This window comes from Carlito syrichta, unplaced genomic scaffold (assembly GCF_000164805.1).
Source record: "Carlito syrichta isolate Samal-C Ts95f unplaced genomic scaffold, Tarsius_syrichta-2.0.1 Scaffold302953, whole genome shotgun sequence".
Lineage (NCBI taxonomy): Eukaryota > Metazoa > Chordata > Mammalia > Primates > Tarsiidae > Carlito > Carlito syrichta.
In genome coordinates this window covers 50,347-72,607 of record NW_007247049.1, presented here as the reverse complement: position 1 = coordinate 72,607, position 22,261 = coordinate 50,347, and positions in this window count along the sequence as shown.

The following is a 22,261-nucleotide window of genomic DNA, read 5'->3' as shown; positions in this document are numbered from 1 at the left end:
TTATTTTCCTTACACTATTGAGATTCTTTCCTAGAATGGACAGGAGAAAATTCTCTCCAAAGTTAAGTAATTAAAAGTTTTTTTTGTTTTTTTGTTTTTTTAATCAACATCTAATTTCCTCAGATTAGGAGAAGGTCTGATTTTACTGGTAAGAGAGTTTCAAGGGAAATTGAAGGTTCAAGTTTCTTAGACCTTTTAAAATTTTCATCTAACATTTTCAATTTAGTATAATTTGCCTCCAGTCCCCACAAGGCTGTTCATTGATTTGATGAATATTTACTGACAACTTACATCTATAAATACATCAATGAAAGCCAACATAAAAACAAACAAAAACTCCTAACCTCACAGTCGCACAGTAGAAAAAGCAAATAATATGATAAATAAAATATAAAAGTCTGTTAGGGGTTAGTTCTAAGAAAAAAAAATTAATTCAGGAAAGGGCCCTGGATAGAACATGTCAGTGATTGTGCAGCTGCAATTCAGATAAGGCTCTTGCTAAGAAGAGAACATGAAAGGTAAGAGACTTAAACCTTGAAGGCACAATCCATTAGGACTACAGGGTACTGAGCATTTCAGGCATAGGAAACTTCAAGGGCAAAGCCCTTGAAGCAGAAGTGAACTGATCGCTCAGTGAACAATGAGAAGGCCAGTATTGTCGGGAGTAGGATAAAATGGGGACAGAGTTAGGGATGAAACGAAAAGGGGCCTGATCTAAAGAGCTGTGTACATTATTTTAAGAACTTCAAGATTTAATCTCAGACAGTTGCAACAGATTGAAGTGGGGTGGTCAGAGGGACTCAGTGGAAGCAGAGAGTCAGGAGGTGATAGTAGTAATATGGAGTAACCAACTAGGTAGCTAGGTGGTTGAGAACAAAGACATCTTATTTTCTTCACTATGGGATTGAGAAACAAGTTTTAGTGGAGACATTTTCAACCTAAGGGATAACTAAGACCCTGATTCCCTCTAATCTCAACCCAATCAGATTTTTACTCCCAAATTCCACCTAAACTACTCTTGCCAAGTCACCAATTATCTCCTTATTCTCTGCCCTCTGATCTCTTTTTAGATTTCAAACATTAGAACAAGCATATGTGTGGAGAACGGTCATGACGGGGACATTAATCTGACTGAGTTTAGAAACCAGATGTGCAAAGGCTTGTCTGAAAACACCAGCTTCTAGCCACAAGAAGTCACTGGGGGAGTGATGTTCAGGCTTCAGGGGAAGCAGAACCCATGTCCCTGAGACTGTTGAGTTCTGGAATAGCCCCTTTACATGGGGGAGGACAAGCAGTCCCACACCTAGGCTCCTTATTGGCTCAGCCAAATCTTCAAGCATCATTCACTAGACCATTCTGCTTTTGAAGTCCATTCCATCAGGAAGTAATTGTAGCTCAAACTAGCATGAGAGCAATTGGAGATTGAGTGAACAATCCTCAGATTCTGATTTGTTTCAATAGTTGAAACAGCAGGATTGTGGGGGGGGGGCGAGATCTGATATTTTAAATAAATAAATAAATAACTCTTGGGGTTTTTTTACTGAGGAGCTGGAAAATAGTGTGGCTACTAGCTGAAATAGGGAACTTGAAAAAATATCTTAATTTGAGGGGCAAATGTGGAAGTCACACTTGGACATTCTGAGTTTGAAATGTTTGTTATAATCTCAGAGAAGATATCTAGCAGTTTGGAAAGAAATCTAAGTTGGAGATGAAAATTAAGATACAGACGTGAAAATTGTGAGCAAAGAGGCGGGCTTAAAGCTCCATGACTGGATGAGATCATTGAAAAGATAATGTTGATTTGAAAGAGAAGATGTCCATCCAAGTACAGAACTCTGACATTTAGAGACAAGGGAGAGGAGGAAGATTATCCAATGACACTGCGGAAGAAAGGCCAGATTTTGTAGAAAAACCAGGAGAGTGGTATTTCATAAGCCAAGAGAAGAAAATATTTGAGAAAGAAAAAGGAGTCAACTGGGAAAAATAGGCTACTGAGATGTCAAGATGATTCTGGAGAATTGATCGTCAGCTTTAGGACATAGAGGTAACATGACTAGACAAGAGTGACGGGTTGATAGGAGTAGATTCAACACAAACTGGGAGGAGATGTCAGAGAATCCTTATTCTAACAGTTGTGTTATAGACAGAAGGACAGAAAGATGGTATAAATAGGAACTGAGTGGTGCAGTGGAGTAAAGAGAGGGTTTGTTTGCGTTTTAAAATGAATGAAATAACAGCAAAAGCATGGTACCAACTGTGCTACCCATCAAAAGTAGACTGGATTAAAAAAACATGGTGCATATACACAATGTACTATTACACAGTAGCCATAAAAAGGACAAAATTGTGAACTTCACAGCAAGTTGGATGGACTTAGAGTCTATATACTCAGTGATCTATCACAAAAACAAAGAAGTGAGTACCACACATTCTCACTCATAAGTGGACCTCAAATAATGAGGTACTATAAGAAAGGGATTGGCAGTAGTGGGAAACTGCCCAGGGGGTGGGGTGAGGCCACACTTCAGCATCAAAAAGGGTACCTGATCTCAAACCAGGTGAGGTAGGGACCAACGTGAGGCCCAAATCTGTACAATGACCAGTTGTCTACCTAACCCTGAATTGTACCCATCTTTAAAGTAAAAATTTTAAAAAATGATTATTAGCATTTTTATATGCTGTTAGAACAATTAATAGTGTGGGGAAGAAAAGGAAAGAAATGGTGGGTCAGTGTCCTGGGTTTAAGACATATTTTGGGTGGTAGGGGGAAGACAATTCAACCCATAATACTACCTTGCTGAAATGCATTTATGGACATGACTTAAAAGTAAAGACTTCTCTTAAGAAAAAAAAATTAGACTGAATTTTGTTATATTCCTGTGGAGTAGTCCATGTTGTTTCTGTGATTTTTAACTCTCTTGCTTTTATTGTCAGAGATCACAAATAAGCAGAGGGCTTAAGCAAATATTATGATTACAGGACATATTCTTTGAAGCTAGTAATAACATAATTAGCATAAAACCCAGACTTCCTACACAGGTACTCATTTGTTATAGATAAATAAGGAGAATTTGGTAACAATTACTGTATATTAGATAAATCAAGTATGTCCTTGTTCAAAACATTGAAGGTTTAATGGTGTACAAAATTTTCACTTGCCTCACTCTTACTGGATTCCCCACCAGGGGTCCATTTTAAATTCCACTCCCTAATGTTAAATTGCCTCAAACAGGTGGGCGTCTTATGTGTCCTGTGGGATAGATAGAGGAAGACTGCAGGATTCCACATGCAATAGAAATGATTGTCTTAGAAAACAGTGTGCTTATTCGCCATCAGGTTCTGAAGTCAACACATCTAGAAGTTTGAATCCCAGAGCCTCTTCCAATCCTGATTGTATCATCATCATGTAAAAAATGGAGATAAGACCACATACCTTAAATATTCACACACCTTTAGTATGGCAACTATGTGGCATAATTAAATTCTTTAACACTTAGAGAATTCTAGAAAAGATAAGGTAAAATCTGCAAAGTAGCTAGCATAGTACCGTCATACAGTTGCTCTGAAAAATGTTGATTTCTGTTTCCTTTCTTCCTGACTATGCCAGGCTATTTTATTAAATTGCACACTTTCATCAGGAAACCAGTCCTCTCCATGGGTCACCTTAGCCCTGTAGAGAAAGTACGGTAATACATCTCTGTCAGTAGACTCAAATGACAGTGGTTAAGAATCCCGTGAAAAGGTATCGCCATGAAGTCTAGGAAATAGACCCAGTGAATGTATGCACAGGGTGCTGACAGAATTGAGGAGGATCATGGGACCCAAAGATGTGAACTAGAAAGCATACTAAAGATCATAGAGTCATTATTCAAGGACAGAGGATTAGAAATGTACTCCAGAGACCCTAAGGACCCCAGATAACCCACACTTGACTGGGAGTCCTGAAACGGGTTTTGAGAATACCACTCAATCACGTTTCAAATACAGACGCAGGATCAAACCAGAGATGTCCTCCAAATCCAACCTCCTCCTAAAACTGCTCCAGGAAGGGTAGGGCAATGAAGAAAAAGGACCACCATTTTTACGTATTCAAATATTGCTAAGCAAATATTCCTTGGAGATCAGTAAGACTTCCTGAAGAATATGGGATCTAGGATCAATACTAAGGGATGAAGAGTATTTAGCTAGTAAAACGGGGTTGAGATTGAAGAGAAGATGAGACTTTTTTTAACCTCTGAAAACTTCTTATTGGCTTTCTGCTCCCTCAAAGGGTACCCTGATCCCGCAGCCTCCATGCCTCAGAACTTTGGTGTCATTGGTCTCAGACACCAATGTGCTGTCCACTCTCCTGCGGGTGTGGACTTTTGGATGGTCTGAACGGAGCTGCTGCTGTCCAGGGCATCACCGAGACTGAAGTCCTCCCCATCCTCCAGCAGGCAGTGGTAGGTGGTGATCTCAGCATCCAGCTTGACCCTGATGTCCAGCAAGGCTGCACACTCCTAGGCCTGGTGCTGGCTATCTGCCCAGGTCTGTGCCAGCTCAGATTCCAGGTGCAGCAAGGCCCCATGGATCTGCTCCAGAAAATGAGACTTATTAGCAGAGGAAATAACAAAAATTAAATCCAGAGAGAAAGATACAGAGAATAAGAGAGTAAGAAGTTGATTCAGGGCTCAACATTTAGTTCATTAGAACTAGACTGTGGGGTGCAAGTAAGCTATACTTAAACAAAAAAGAAGGGCAAGAAAGAGTCCATATGTACAGCCTTATAAAATGTAAGGATATGAATTTTATTCAGAATAAAATGAGAACACTGAGGAGTTTTAAGCATGGAAAGGGCTGATGTGTTCAGTTCTGTGATTTAGAACAATTTAATTATAGGAAATCAAAACCGGAGCTAGAAGACCCATGAGGAAGCTTTTCAGTAAACAGAGTATAGATGATATTGGATGTAACTGTGGTACTAGTTGTCTGAAGAAAGCGACAAATATAAAGTTTCACTAACTTTCAACAGGAAACTAAAATCTTAAAACCTGGAGCATTAAGTTGGTATGAGGGTGGAGGAAGAGCTCTATTAGGGATGCCCCAGGAATTGCTGGAAGGGAAAACAGAGTAGGTAGCATGACTGGTCTTCAGATCAGAGAGGACAGGGAGAGAAGGTGTGTTGTTAAACAGGGAAATTACTACTTATTCTTGTCACATTTATGCAAGAGAATGATTGTGATGCTTTAGTACAAAATACTTGAAATTGCATCCATTTCTCCATCACAGTGAGTGCCTTGAAGGCAATGACTTTCATATCATCTTTGTATCACTAATACTATCATAGGTCTAACATTTAAAAGGCATTTCATGGGTATCTGATTGATGTATTTATTCGTTTATTCACACATATATATTCGTTTATTGAACACATTATGTGACAGGCACTCGTGTGGATCAGTTGTGTGGTTCAGTCATTTTCAATCATGACTGTATATCACAAGGAACTGGGAATGTTTAAAAAAACAATGAGACCTAGGCCTGGACCTCTTGAATCAAAATATCTTGTCCCAGAACACAGGTGATTATAAACTGCAAGATGAGCAGCATTCGAAAAACTTCATCCAGTACCCAGGGTAGAGAGCTACTATCCTAGCAGCTGGGATATTACAAAAAGCAAGACGTCCAAGTCTCTCACCTTGTTTGTGCAAAGATTTGTGGAAGGCAGAAAGAAATAAAGGCAGGAAGTCAGAAGTAGTTGCCATGCTATTTTAAAAGTTCTAATTTTTAAGTAAATAATTGTTCATAGATTGTGAAATAATTGTAAACAAAATCACTTAATTAAAAAATCACATCTCTTCTGTGGCAGTCATTACTCAAGCCAGTATTATCTTGGAATAGTCTTAAGCCTGCAAGTAAAAAACTAGATCATAAGGTCAGCTCTTCCAAATCAAAACTTCTATGCCTCAGCCCTGTATGTCACCTGTGACACAATATATTTAATTCATTTGAAAACAACCTCTTGATTTCTAGATATCCCCTTGTTGCAAGTAAACTTCAGAGCCTGTGAACTGTTACTGGGAGGAGAGCTACGGCTTCAGGGGTTAGAGGGTCGACAATGGGTTCTTGTGCTCATGTCTGGAAAGAATTCGCCAACAGACACTCGAAGTGAGATAAGTAAGTTGCTTTATTAAGCAGAGTACACTCTCAAGAGAGGAAAGTGGGCAGAAACAGCCTACAGAAAGCTGCTGCTTCTGCACCCTATTGTTGAACTCTTTTATTTGTAGGAGTGTTGAGGAGTGGACTTAGGGGTTGGTTTTTCCTATAAATGGGTGGTCACAGTGCTGGGTTTCTGTAACTCCTCCCTCCCTCATTGGGCGGGGGAGTTTTGAAGCCTTATGGAGTCATACTGGTACTGTCATGGCGTCAGGAGTATGATGTGAGTGGGAGGCTCCCCTAGGATAATTTTAAGTTAATAGTATTACAGTGAAGGCTTATGATTATCTTAGGTTAACCTTGGCTATTGATGCACATGCTCCTAGGGTTCTCTAAGCTAGTTCCTGCCTTGGCAATCAGCTCTCTGCAAGCATCCTGTATAGAGACGCCACAGTGCTGCAGGTGTATCTGATAAGGGCCTAACAGACAGGTAGGTGTGGAGTTTCCTATAGCTAGGTCTCTTGCTTGCATGCACGGTTTTGCAGCAGCTGCTGCAGGCATGAAAGAGCGTGAAGCATTTCTATAGCCCTCAAGTTTTCCTAGTCCAACCCGCCTACTCTATCGATGTTAAGTGAAAAAGCCAGTCACAGAAGGCGAGTAGATACACATTAAGTGACCGCAGGACTGCAAGAAGGAATGCGAGACCGAAGACAAAAGCAACCTGGGACATTGTGAGTAAATGGCTCCATTACATATTCCAGATTTTGCTCTGTTATTGAATAAAGGAGGTAGAATAGCAAAATAAGCAATGGGAAAATGAATAAAGGGAATGTTAAGTCCAATTTTACTCAAAGGCCCCTGCATGCATGCTGGTTTTCAAGTGTGGTGCAATACTAATGCTCCTAACCTGACTTAATCATTTTAAAATATTGAAATAAAAAATTAAAAGGCTTAAGAAATTCTGTTTCTGAGTGTTATGCAAAGCCATGATGAAGAGTAAATATTTTATTTCAGGGATTAAGCATTAATTATCTGGAAGTTTTACTTATTCGGAACATCTAATTTTCCAGAGGGTACAATATAAATGAAATGTTACTAGCCTATTACAAAGGGTGATCCATTAGTGCCTATTACTAATTAGTAATAGAGCAAACTCCTATTAATTTCATTTACCATTTGCCTCCAAGTAAAGCATGAGCTTCATTAGTCAACAGATAATTAAAACATAGCCGCAGCATATTCCTATAGAGTCAATACGCACAAAATGTCATACAGCTATTATATATAAATTTGCTACCTTAGGCAAGAATTATGTGTATGGGTAATTTAATTCAAGATGTATAACTAAAAATATACATTTGTTACCATAGAATATTAGATATAGCTTTTTACACATTTCCATTGGCTTTTTATTTATGACCCAATTAATTTAATTGATTATTTAAAACCTATTAGAATAAAAGTAAGCATGGTGTATTCGTATTTATCAAGTGCCAATGAATGTACTAGGGATTTATTTTCTGGTGCAATTTCACAATAATGTCTACAAAGTCATTCAACACAAACATATTCCCCTAAAAAAGTAGATGAATTAATTAATGATTGATGAACTTGAGTATATGAAGAAAACTCAACATCTGAGAAGTAAGAATTACTCATGGTTCCAAGCTACTAAAAAGCAGAGTCAATGTTCAAAACCTGAAAAATTCTGATGCTACAGTTCAGTCGTTCTCACAGTGTGGTCTCCCTGAGCAATAGCATTGGTAACCCCTGAGAATGTATTACAGATGCAAATTCTTGGGCACCGCCATGGATCAACTGATTCCAAATTTTAGGAGGTGGTTTAGCCTTCTGGGTGATTCTGACTCAAGCTGAATAATGAGAATCACCTTAAGAGTCAATACTTCCTTCTCAGTGTCATAGAACTTCTGTAATTTAGTAAAATTTCATCCACAATATCTCCCCAGGCTACAGTTCTTACATGTCTTCTCCGTGATCCTCCTTCTGCATCCAACTGCTTCCAGAGGATGACCCATATACATCAGCAAAATTTTCCATCGATCTCAGACTTCTAGTTGTGTTCCATCAATTCACAGGAAACAATGGCAGGAAATTTGAGGAAGGAAAGAGAGGGATTTCAGCGTGCTTATTACTCCAGCGATTTCCCTGTCATGTTGCTTTGGGCTGACTTTATCCCTTAGTTTCACAATGTCCATTTTAGCAACAGATTCTTTCTCTAGTACCTGGTTACTGTCTCATCCCCTGTGCTTTCATTACCAGAGGTAGAAAAGATGTCCTATTTACAGCCCCCCAGCTATATCTGTTGTGGCTTTCCTGCACCATAACTACACATTTTTACTTTTTAAACAATTCCCAATATGAGAGTGCCACATATTACCCATAGGAGAACTGACTACCTCAATGATTTAAATTATGGTCATAATTTAAACCAATGAACACTGTTTCATATAGTTCACTTTTAAAATAGCCTTTATTAAATTTGTAATATATAATTACTCAAGCATGCTCAAACTACATCCCCAATAAATGACATCTAAATCTAAAAAAATTCACTTTCTTTTGTTGTTTTTTGTTTTGTTTTGTTTTTGAGTTGTAGTCTCTCCATCACCCAGGCTGGAGTGCAATGGCATGCTCACGGCCACCCCAGCGTCCACCTGCTGGACTCAGGCAATCCTTCCCCCTCAGCCTTCCAAGTAGCCGGAACTACAGGCACGTGCTACCACACCTGGCTAATTTTTTTTATTTATTGTGGCGACAATGTCTCACCAAGTTACTGGGCTGGTCTCAAACCCACGAGCTCAGGCAATCCACTTACCTCGACCTCCCAAAGTGCTGGGATTACAGGCTGAGCCACCAAGCCCAGCCAAAAATTCATTTTCTTAGTATGACACTGGGTCTAAGTAGCTAGGTTAGACTAAGTTATGCTACAATAACAAACAATTTCTAATACCTCACTGGTTTAACACAGGAAAAAGGTTTGGTTTTCCTTATGCAAAAACTGACAAACGTGAGGAAAGCCCTCTTTTGGCAGTGACTTCAGTAATTATGTAGCTCCACATCAAAAGCAGAGAAAGAAGGAAGACTTATACTCACCTATAAATGCTTTGGTTCAGAAATGGTAGACATAGATTTTGCCAATGTCCATTTGTCAGCTCTTAAGACTCAATCCAGTGCAAGGAAATCTGGGTAATATTTGTAAACATTGTCAAAAGAGATAATCTTCATTCACCATGGAAAGGATAAATTATGAAAAAAAAGCTACATGGGGAAAAATATTCCATATATAATTTGCATAACCCTCTTTTTAAAATCTCTTAGTAAAGTCACTTTTTTTGTTTATAATGCATAGCAGTTTTATCAAAATGTAATTCACATGCCGTAAAATTTGTCCCTGTAGGTTATACCCAATTTTTTTGGTAAGTTTATATAGTTGTACAACCATTACCACATTCAATTTTAGAGAATTTTCATCATATCCAGAGATTCATCTTTAACCATTAACAGTTTCTACCTTTCTCTCTCCAATGCCACAGTTCTAGGTAACCATTAATCTATTTTCTGTTTCTATACATTTGTCTACTGTGGACATTTCATATAAATGAGATCAGACAACACAGCTTCTGTGACTGACTTTCTTCACCTAACAATGTTTTTTCTTAAGATTCAGACATGTTAGCATATATTAATATTTCATTTCTTTTCATTGCCAAATGACATTTCACAGTATGAATAGAAATTAGTTGACCCATTCTTCAGTTAATAGACGTTTGGATTGTTTCTTTTTGCTTTTTGGCTACTTTGAATAATACTGCTAGTCATGTCCATGTATTTGTGTGAACTTGCATTTTCATTTCTTGCATTTTCATCTCTTTTGTATATGCCTAAGAGTAGAACTCCAGGATCACATGAAAACTCAATGCCTTTTGAGAAACTGCCAGACTCTTCCAAAGTGGCTATACCATTTTACATTCTCATTGGCATTATATGAAGATGATGATTTTTCTTCATCCTAGCAAAACATTTTTCCATAACCATCCTGAAGTGGTATATCATTCTGATTTTTATTTGCATTTTCCTAATAACTAGTAGTGTTGAGAAATTTTTCATGTGCTTAGTGGCCATTTGTATATCTTCTTTGGAGAAATATGTATTTTGCTCAATTTTTAATTGAAATCTTTGACTTTTTTTAGCATTGAGCTGTATGATTTTATGTATTTCTGTAAGTAAGTCTCTTATTAGGTAATTTGCAAATATTTTCCCCATTCTGTCTTTTACCTTTCTTTATGGTCTTCTTTGAAGCATAACACTTTTCATTTTAGTTATAATTTATTTTTACTTTTGTCACTTACGATTTTGTTTTATATCTAAGAAGTCTATGCCTCTTCCAAGTTTATGATGATTTACTCTGATCTTTCCACTGAAGATTTGTATAACTTTGGCTTTTATGTTTAGGTCTATGACTCATTTAGTTAAGTTTTTTATATGGTACAAGGAAAGAGTCATACTTCATTTCATTGCATGTGAATACTCAATAGTCTCAACACTATTTGTTGAAAAGGCCATTCTCCATTGAATTTTCTTGACTCCTTTGTTGAAAATCAATTAATCATAGTGAGACAGTATTTTTTCTGGAATCTAAATTTTATTTTGTTGATCTTTATGCTATTCCCACAATGTTCTGATTCCTGTAGCTTTGTACTAAACTTTATATAGGAAGTATGCCCTCCAAATTTGTTGTTCTTTTTTAGATTGTTTTAATTTTACTGGGTCTCTTAATTTTTTTAATATATAGAACTAGTTTGTGAAAATTTTCACAGTTTATTTTTGAACTTATTTTGTTAAATGTATTCCTAAGTATTTTACTATGTTTGAGGAAATTGTAAGTGGAATTGTTTCCTTAAGTTCATTTTGGGGTCTTTCACTACTGATGTATAAAAATACATTTTTCTGTATATCGATCTTATTTCCTGAAAACTTGTTATATTGTTTTATTCATTCCCAAAACTTTTTAGTGAATTCTATAAAATTTTCTGTATACAAGACACTATCATTTGCAAATAGAGATAGTTTTACATCTTCACTTCCAGCTGAGTGTCTTCCTTTCTCCCCCTCTTCCTCTTTCCTTCCTTCTTTCCTTCCTTCCTTCCTTCTCTCCCTGCTTCCTCCCTTCCTTCCTTCCTTTCTTCTCTCTCTCTCTCCTTTTCTTTTGTACTAGTTAAAATGCCCAGTAAAATGTTGAACAGAAGTGACGAGTGACATCCTTGTCTTGTTTATGATTTTAGGTGGAGAGCGTTTAATCTTTCATTATTAGGTATTGTTAGCTATAAATTTTTCTTAGTGGATCTTTATTAGGTTGAAAAGGTTTCCTTCTACTTCTAGTCATTGTTTCATGTATCCTGGAACTATACTTGGTTTAGTTATGTATGTAATCATTATATCTTTTTGATGGATTGGCCCTTGGAGATTTTTGAGCTTTTTAAATATATAGATTAATGTTTTACATCAAATTTGGAAAGTCTTCAACGTTAAGTCATCAAAAAAATTTCTACTGCTTTCTCTCTCCTCTCTTCCTAGTACTCCTATTATGCATATGTTTATGGTAAATAATGTCCCACACTTTGTAGCGTTGTTCATTTTTCTCTTCTTTTATCGTTGCTCTTTGGATAATTTCTTTTAATCTATCTTCATGACTGCTAATTCTTTCATCTGTTATCTTTAATTTGCGTGTGTGTGTGTGTGTGTGTGTGTGTGTGTGTGTGTGTGTGTACTTGTTTTTTGTGGGGTTTTTTTGGATTTAGCATCTTACTCCATCACCCAGGCTGGAGTGCAGTAAAACTCGCGACCACCCCAGTGCCGACCTGCTGGGCTCCAGCAATCCTTCTGCCTCAACCTTCCAAGTAGTCAGAACTACAGGCGCGCACTACCACACCTGGCTAATTTTTTATTTGTTGTAGAGACCAGGTCTCACCAAGTTGCCCGGGCAGGTCTCGAACCCAGGAGCTCAGGCAATCCACTCGCCTCAGCCTCCCAAAGTGCTGGGATTACAGGCTGAGTCACCGACCCCGGCCGTTAGTATATTTTTTATTTCATTTATTGTGCTTTTCAACCTGTGTCCTTATGCCTTCCTCACCACCGTGGTAAATCTCTAAGCCACTCTTTCAGAGATGGAGGTGAGAGTTGGCCTGCTTTTCTTAGAATGATACCACTGGTTTATGAGATGAATTTTACAGCAGTGGTAACCTTATTCTTGGGTTGCTTTTTTTGGAGTGGAACCTTTACCTTATGAGTGAGCTCAGGTGAAAGCAATAGGAACCCCAGTATTTTCAGTCCTCCATGCCTGGATTAGAGCCTGTGTTCTGTGAGTGGAGGCTGGATGGAGGACAGGAAACCCAAACTCTTGGCTGCACTCTCCTAGAATCAACCTCTCCAACACAGAACTGGAAGGTGGGTAAGTAACGCTGGCAACCTGCGCCTCCTAGGAAAAGACTATAGCCCTCCACCGAAAGCTGAGGGGAGAAGGATCCTAAAATTCTTGGCCACAGTCACTGGGAGTGGAGCGTCTGTCTTTCTGAGCTTGCAATACTGCAGACTCATTCTTACTCGATGTAATCATTATTTTTTTCTTGAGTAATGTCTTTGTGTCCTGCATGCACATAGGACAAATTTCTGAAACTTTAACTGATTGCTGTTTTATAATTTTCTCCATATTTGTTGTTTTGCCGGAGAGTGGCACAGATCTCTTCCTACAGCCATTCTGGAAGTATCTAAAGATTTTTCACACAGTTTTTAATTTTCAATTCTAGTTATTGGAAATTCTCTTTTCCAACTAGTCAGAGGATCAAAATCTCTGCCCAGCTGATAGCCCATTAAACCCAGAAATGTACTCAGAAAAGGGAACCATTCCTGTTGACAAGTACAGATGGAAAAACAGGCAAAGTCTGCTTAGTTCCTGTTTGCTATATACTGAAGAGTATTATCCCCAAATTCAAATATTGAAGCTCTATCTCAATGTGATGGTATTAAGAGATGGGGCTTTTGGAAGACAATTAGGTTTAGGTGAGATCATGAGAGTGGGTCCCTCCTGACAGGATTAGTATCTTTAGAAACTCTAAAGAGCTCTTCCCCTCTCCCTGCCATGTGAGGACACAGCAAGGTGGCATCTGTTGGCAAGCCAGAAAGAAAGCCCTCACCACACCACGAGGTCACTCTGACTTGCAACCTCCAGAACTGTGAGAAGAAAAAAAAAATTCTGTTGTTTAACCCACCCAGTCTATGGCATTTTGCTACACCAGCCAAGGCTGAGGAGACACGGATACTTTCGCTTTTGGTCTTTGCATACAGTATTGCTATTGGACACTACTCCTGCAAATTCTAATGAATACCTATTCATAGCTGCAGTTCTATCCCTGGTGAGCCAGATCCCTCCACCAATCCTGACCTTGGGCTTCAGTGCCACAGCTCATCATATTTCACTCTCAAATGCCTGGCTCATCCTGCCATCTTCGTGAAATTGATTCCAGAAAAGACTGCCAGTTGTAGTCATGTATTTCCTGGAACCAGACTTTCCACTTAAAATCCTGAGTCATGTTGGTGAGCTTGGGTTAGCAATGCGGATTCCAACTCCCATGTTTTGGGGGGTCTTTAATATATTTCCTTCCAGCCAACATCAGTTTGGTCAATGATATTCCATGAGAAAAGTTTTAGTTAGTTTTAATTTCAGTTATGATAATTAGAAGTTTTAGTCTAAAAAATGGTTATGCTCTTAATTTTTGTCTTCTTAGGAAGCTTATTTACCCCAATTCAAGTATGTTCAATTTCTACCTACTGAGCAGTTCTGCATTCCAAAGATCACTGGGAGAAATTCAAGGTCACGACATGATTCTCCAGACACAATTGCTTCCAATTTGCTTTATATTTACATATGTAAGAAGGACCATTCCAGTGACTCTTCCCTGAACAAACAAGTTCTCTTCTAAGATAACTTGTTCTATCCACCAATAGAGCCAAGAGTCATTTTTACAGAATTTTATGTGCTTTTTCTTTTTTTTAACTAGGAAATCACATTACACATTTATAATCTTTAATTAAAAGATTAACAAACCTAAAGGATGACAAATCATTAAATTCAATCTAAAATATAATGCAGTCACATTTCTACTATATTTTATTTATTATCTCTATAAATTCTGCAAAATGAGCAGTGCATTTTGGTTCTTGTCCTCATGGGTACTTGTGAATTTCACAAAGACACTGGTGATATATTTTGCTGTACAAATTACAAAATACAGTTTACACACAGAGCTTGAGTTTTTATACATTTCTCCCCAAAGGGTATTCATATTTGATAAATCACTGATTGAAATCTGAGGCAATTAAGTTGTAATGACCTTGGCATTCTAGTGGATGTGTTTTCCATTAAGACAATGTCAGTCCATTCTTACAGCCTGTATAGAAGAGAGACAAGTTAGGCTCACATCACATGTAATTTCTTATCCCTCAAATACATAGAAAGTTTTAATTCACATTAATCAAGTCTGCCTGACAGCTCTTGTTTTATTAGACCAAGTTCAATACCTGACTTGGAATTTCCACTTTTTAATTGAAGCAAAAGTCATGAATCTCCCAAAAGGCAAGACAAGTGTCTAACATTTCTTTTTTTTTTTTAATCTCTTATTTTCTCTTTTTGGAATCATGAATAGAAAACTCTACTGCATTCTACATTGTTATAATACAATGCTTAAAATCTTTTGATTATAAAATATTCCAACAATATCCATGTTTATAGAGCAAAGTGAGGCCATTTCTTTGATCTTTTATTCTCACTCTTTCTTTGCTCCCTAGAGGTAACCTTTCTCACTAGCCATTGTGTTTCCAAGCCCTTTCTATTCATTTCTGTACACAATTTACAGGATAATGAATGGAACTTTTCCTATTGTTTCTTTCAAAGGTAATCCCTAAAATAAATACAGCACATAGTATTTAATCCTGACAATCTAGGCTTCCTGGAAATTCTGTGACCCATTTAATACCCTTTAATAAATTATTTTTCTGCTTAAACATCCAGAACATAACCTGTTGCTGGCAGTGAGAACCCTGACTGTGGCTTTTCTTGACTCTTTTCCTCAGACAATGCTCACGAATAATAAACATCCTAAGTTTTAGCTTATCGTTAAATCAATTTTCCAAATGATAGCTCAACTGAGGACAGAACTTTAATGCTGCCGTACTTCCAGGTTAGCATTTTGCAGATGCTATTAGAAAAATTCAGGGTTACAGGTCATTCTGTTCCTTTGTAAGCACCTTGTTCTTTCTGCTTTGATTCTTATAGGATTTTTTCCTTGGTTCTTAGAGTTCAGAGGTTTCACCAGGTTATACCTAGTTTTGTGTGCCCATTCTCATCAGGTTAGCCTTGAACTCAGTGAACTTTTTCAAGGGAAGACTTTCTTTAGTCCTTCTTTTGGTGGGACAAAACTTCCTCTAATTGCTTAATTCTTGTCTTTCTATTATCAGTTTATATTTCACTTTATGTAACTTCTGCTTTTTGTATAATTTCACTTGACTATGTCCTCCAAATCTCTTATCTTTTCCTTCATAATTTTTTTACGTTTGCTCTATGTTCTGAGACATTCCTTGCATTTCTTCCAACCACTAATTTGGATTTGAGATTCTTCAATACTGCTACTAATTTTTAATTTTATTATTGTGCTTGTTGGGAAAGCTTTTTGTGGTTTTTTTTTTTAAGATCCAGACGTCTGTGCCTCTGTTTCCTTAAAAACGTATATTCTTCTTATTCAGATTGTTATCTGTCTCCTTCTACATCTCTAGCTGGTTGAACAGATGTTGTGTTTATTCTAATTGAGATTTTTTTTCTTTAGATACTGGACCCTTCAGATGAGAAGTTGATTTGCCTCATCATCTCACTAAAGTAGCCCAAGTGTCTGCCATGCTACAAGTGGTGATGCAAAGACATTGTTCTTAAAACATTTTCTTTTTTTTTTCACTTCCAATATGTGTAGATAGATGCAATTGCTTTTACCAATGCTTTGCTGTAATTAACACCAGACATCACACTGTCTGAAAGTAACATGTCCAGTCTACAAGATGATTCTATGACAGCATTTAAAATTAAAAAGTAAACACAGCATCTGAGCAAGATGGTATATTCAATCTTGTGGTTGACAGTTTTTCTAATGATAATAAAAATAAATCTTTTGCTCCAAATGCAAAAATAAATGTAAAATTCCGAAGTTCAACTTTTTCTACCTTATAAATATTTGTGTATTCCACAACACTATTCTTTCTTTCTATCTTTTATATTTTATCAGTATTATGAGAGATGTTTCATGTAGTGAAACTTAGCCATGCCCAACAGAAATTCCATAAGGTTAGTTCCATTTATTCTGCTGACAAAACAGAGGTACAGAAAATTTCAATTCTTCTTGAGAAAATTTAACTGTCATGTGACAGAAAGTAAGACAGAGATTTGACTCAGTTATGTAAAGTATAAAACCATCATCAAGTTCTTGAATCTATCTTGAAAACATTCTGTATATTAAAGTGAGTACAATGATTACTTTGACAAAACAAATTTAGAATAAAATATGATTATCTCTTTTTGATTTGGATACTGCTTTTCATTTGTTTTATTACCTGGAAATCATCATTCAAATTTAAAATTCAGCAGGTGAGACCTCATCTCTACAATAAATCAAAAAATTAGCCAGGTGTGGTAGCGCGCGCCTGTAGTTCCAGCTACTTGGAAGGCTGAGGTGGAAGGATCGCCGGAGCCCAGCAGGTCAAGGCTGCGGTGGCCGGGAGTGGCCACTTCACTCCAGTCTGGGTGACAGAGTGAGACTCAACTCAAAAAAAACAAATTCTTTGAATTTAACAGTATGTTAGGAACAATTAATAATAATTGATAATAGTTCTAAATACAAACAATAATTAATAACTATAATATAAAACCATATTTTAAAATATTGTAAAATTATTAGGGAAATGATATATATTTTAAATAAATTATGTGAGGCTATTTGTTTTTCTATATGTAAAAAGTGAAACTAGATCTCTTCTTTACACTAATAAAATTACAAAAAAAATTCCGAATTGACTAAAACATTTAATATAACAAACAGAATATCAGAATAAAATATTTAATATATTTGCGGATTTTTCAAATGCCACTAAATTAATCTATTCCATTAGTCTAGCAAGTCCATAGCTTATCTGTGTGGTGTTTGAACTCATTCTGGTTAAATTTAGTAAAATCATTAACATTTTACATTTTAAAGAATTTATTTCAAAGAGACTCATCAAGTCAAAGATGGAGCTAAGTGCTGAGCAAGATGCAGCCTACTTTGAAATGATCTGTTATTATCAAAAGAATGAATTATCAGGTGTGTACAAGGAAAACACATCGAAAAAGACAGAGCTGAAATTAATGTTTTCATTCTTGCCATGTTCAGAATGACACGGCAGAAATGACTCCCAGTAACTGTTGACCAGTATGTTGAAAGGACATTCTGTCAAGTTACTTTGTGAATATCTGCTTCATGATAATGTAAGATGTTAAAGTGATACCATCTCAACTGGTGAAAGGTGAAGGAAATTGAGCCTTATCAATTGTATAGAGCACCTTTGACATTACAAACTCCCGTCTTAGAAAAAGACTCCATTCTACATCTTAAAAGGCATCGTGTCAACAGGGACCAGATGTTGTCTCATCAATAAAGACTACATCCGTCCAGATAAGGACATACCCAAGCATACACCCTTTTACTATCAGTCCTCACCAGAGCACTTGGTTGCCGTAAGAAGACAGGACTTCACCAGCTCGATATGGACATCTCAACAAGCACCATCTTGCTGTCCCTCGTGATAAGCACCTGGTATTGGCCACTGAGGGTTCTGCTCCATCTTCTACCAGAGGCTCTGCCCAGATCAAAAGACTTTTCCCTGCAAGAGGCTTGATGTACTGTCCCTGCTGTCCCAGGAAAATTCCTTCTGTTCACCTCACTTTCCTTGGACGGATTTGTTCCCTTTCTCCTCTCTCTCTTCTCTTATTGTTAAATGTTACTTTGTTTGTTGTGGAATAGTGAATCCAAAACATTTATATATCGATTAAATATACTATTATACATGGTTTGCGATATTGACTTACTTGTGGAGTGACTTGTGCCTGTGTGTCCGCCACTCTGACTACTGAGTGAACGGGTCATCCTAAGGGGAATTTTCTCCTTGGGCACTCTATGTAGCTTGTGGCTTTTGTGATGAAGATAGCATCAATAAAAGTTCAACACTGTGGAAAGACACAAATACATGTGAACCTGGCTATCTCTTACCTTATGCCCCTCCCGGCAACAATCCACAAACAAAATGTTCAGACTATATGCTGGAAGTAAGGCCAGTGTGTCTGTGGGACCCCATGTGGTGTGATTTCTTGGGTTCTACACACCCCTTTCTTCATACTCACTTTCCAGTGATATGTTTATCAGTTGACAGGACATGGTCTAGCTATGGGAAGCGAGAGACGTTTCAAAGAGGTGAAAGGCTGAACGGTGTGTTAAAACAGATTCTGAAACCATACTTTGCTTACTTCACATCTTATTTATGGGCAGGCAGAAAATAAAAACAGAATTATTATGCCAAAAAGAAAATAAATCCACAATATTGATTATCAAGGCACTCCACAGGGAATTCTGGGAAGTGGACACCTTGAGACAGCTCCCTTTCAATTTATTCCTATATATAATGAGTTTTCCTCTCCATACAGCAGGAAGCAAGTGAGACTAGACCTTTTCTCCCCTGTGACTGGATGAGCCTCAAATGAACCTCAGGGCCGGCCCAGGCATCTCTGCAAAGACCCTGGGACTATTGGACGCAGGGACAACATCTGTCCCTTATTAAGTGTGCTGTGTTTTTGGCCCCGAGTGACTAAACAGGAGCTGAAGGGGTGAGATAAATCCTCTGTCACCCTGAAACTGGACAGGAAACTTATTTAGTGGTGCAGCAAACTTTATGTTTCTATATCATACATACAGTCACATCTAATTACACATACAGAAAGTGGGGGGGGACATTTTGAGGTCTATGTCTTTACAATAATTAATAAGTTACTTGAGTTCTGTATACCCCGATGAATAAAGGAGCTTTTTAATGTCTCTGATTGCTGAAGGCATATTTTTAAGAGAAGTAGAAAGTACCAAAGTCCAGAATTTGCAAACCTCCATTTAGAAACTTCACTCACAAACTTTGAGGAAATAAAATCAGGTACTTTACTTAGTTTGACGTAAATAATGTAATTTTCTTTAGAGTAGATGTGAGAAAACTCTTGGCATTTCCACCTCAGGTAGTAGAGCATATTTGGTTCTTTAATGTGCAAGAATTATTTAATTTTGAGCTTTTTAATTTTTCGTTTTCCTTTAGTTAAGGACCCTGAAGACAAATGGAGACGGAGCAGCTGCTTCAGCCTTGTTGCAGAAGGTAATATTAAGTGCCTACCAGGAATTTGGCCCTCTATGATTACGCTGGCAAATATATATTTCTCCAAGGAACCAGTCTATTGAGACCATATTTCACAAACATATGGATTTTAATAATTTCAGGTTTAAGCTGAATTAACCAACTCAGTGAAGACAGGTCTAGCATTAACTACAATTGTCTAGAGTTCTCATTTGCCAGGTGGTTTAGACCAGATCTCCAAGAGAGGAAGAAATTCATATATTAAAAAAAAAACTTCCATTTGATTGTGTATCCCCTTGTCACACCTGAGAATATGAATGTATTATATTTTTAATGTATTGTGCTACAAATCTCAAAGCTCTGAGCTTTCACACGCATGAGTAACAAAAAATCCAATCTTTTTCTGGTATCTCTCTAATCAATTACTTGGGTATCTGGGGAGAAATGTATATGTAACTAAGTAAGAGTTGTTTGGTTAGCAACTCTTTGATATTTTGTGATGATTTTGTGAAAGCATTCCAGATCCTCTGCCCTGGTGTTTTTTACAGTTTTATTTAAGAAATATTGATTGAGCATCTACTAAAAGCAGGACTTGATTCTAAATACCAGATAAATGAATAAACAATATGATGAATGATTCTGGCTGCCTGGAGGCAGTTTTTTAGTATTAAGGTCTTCACTGTTTTTCTGGGCCAGGAATACTATTGGTCTTTTGCCTTTTCTGATGCCCAGTGTTTTGGAACCTGTAATAGTAAGGGTTCTCCAGAGAAGCAGAAATATATAGAGAGATACAAACATATAGAAAGAGATTTCTTATGAAGAAGTAGTTCACACTACATGGAGACTGAAAAGTCCCACCATCTGCCTTCTGCAAACTATAGGCCAAAGAAAGTTAGCAGTGTAGTTCTAGAACAAGACCAAAGGCCTGAAAACGAAGAGAGCCTCTGGTGTAAGTGCCCATCCATGCACAAAACCCCAAAAACCAGGGATGCTGGTATCTAAAGCCAGGAGAAGATGGAGGTCTCAGTTCATAAAGAGAAAGAACACATCTACTCTTCCTCCATTTTTTTGTTCCAGTTGGGTGTTCAGAAGATTGGATGATGGCAACCCACATTGGCGAGGTCAATCTTCCTTACTCATTCGGCTGATCCAAATTCTAATCTCTTCTGAAAACACCTTCACAAATGAACTCAGAAATTATACTTTATCAGCTACTTGGGGACTCCTTAGCCCAATCAAATTGACACATAAAATTAACCATCACAGGCCCCAGCATCCATGCTGCACATCTACTATCTCTTTGTGGTTGTAGATCTTTCTGGACTGCCCACCTAGGTGTTCTTCTTCTACTCAGGTAAACAGAGACATTTCTGATGCCCCTGAGACAAGCTCCTCAAAGGTATTTATTACAGCAGAGCTCCTGTACCCTACCCTTTATAATATTCCTTTGTTTAGCTAGTGATTCCTAACCTTGGCTGTGGATCTGAGTCACTTAGTGACATATTTAAGAGATACGGCTGCTCTGGTTCCACTTCCAATTCTACTGAATTAGAGTAATTGGTGGTGGAACCCAAGAATCTCTCTTCTCAAAAACTTTTTCAGATGATTCTGACAGAGTGTGAGGCAAAGCCTCATATTTCACTTGGCCCCATTAATTCCTTCAAATGTGAACCCTGCTTCTCAGTTTTACTCCCTGTAGCAAACGAATTCTTGTGTTTATTTTATCTTGTTTGTATTTTTGAAGACTTCGGTTTCCTTTTTCACCTGTCTGACCCCCTGTGTGGATTTATAGACCATCAAGAGAGTTCAGATATGTCCAAACCCTAATTGTAGATAAGTGCAAGTTTATTCTCACAGGGATCCATAAAATTGAAAGTAGTCATTTTCCTTTTTATGTTCTTGGGCTGAGAACAACATTCCACAATAGCGAGATGTTTTTTTCAATGTTTACTAAAACTGCAAAGCCTAATGTGTAGAGAAAACAGAAAGATACTCCTGAGGGTGATGGTGTCTGAAACCCAGAAAATCAAATGAATGTCGTCTTTAACTCAGCCAGATTACAATTACTCATAAAATTTCTGTGGGAAAGAACATTATTAGAGATAAGGATGAATATTAGCACATTAATCTGAGGAAAATATCTTCAGATTTGGCTAACCCCTGCCTCTGGAAATATGCAGTTGTCTAGATAGAAGAGGAAAGTATGATGGTGGCAAAGAGCGGTTGCTGACACAGAGCCATTTGGATTCAAGTCCTGGCAATGCCGCCTGAATCTCGAAGGCCTGGTTTCCCCCTCACTGGAGCAGAATACTAGCAGTATCCACGTGATGGGGTTGTCCTGAATATTAATTAGGACAATGTGCATCAAGCACTTAATACAGCACTTCACATATTGCAAAGATTCAAGACACCATTAACTATTATTAACATAATTGTTATTGACCCTATTATCCCTACTGTGAGTAAATGCAATATTTGGAGTTGGGAGTTTTAGGTAGGACTTTATCTTGGGTAAGTTCTATAACCAAAGTGATGGCATGTCTCCGTAGTATTTTCTTTCAAGGGCCAATATGCAAGAGTTATCGTAAAACTTTTTCTCTTTTTTTTTTTTTTTTTGGTTGGGGGGGGGGGGGGGGGGGTTTTT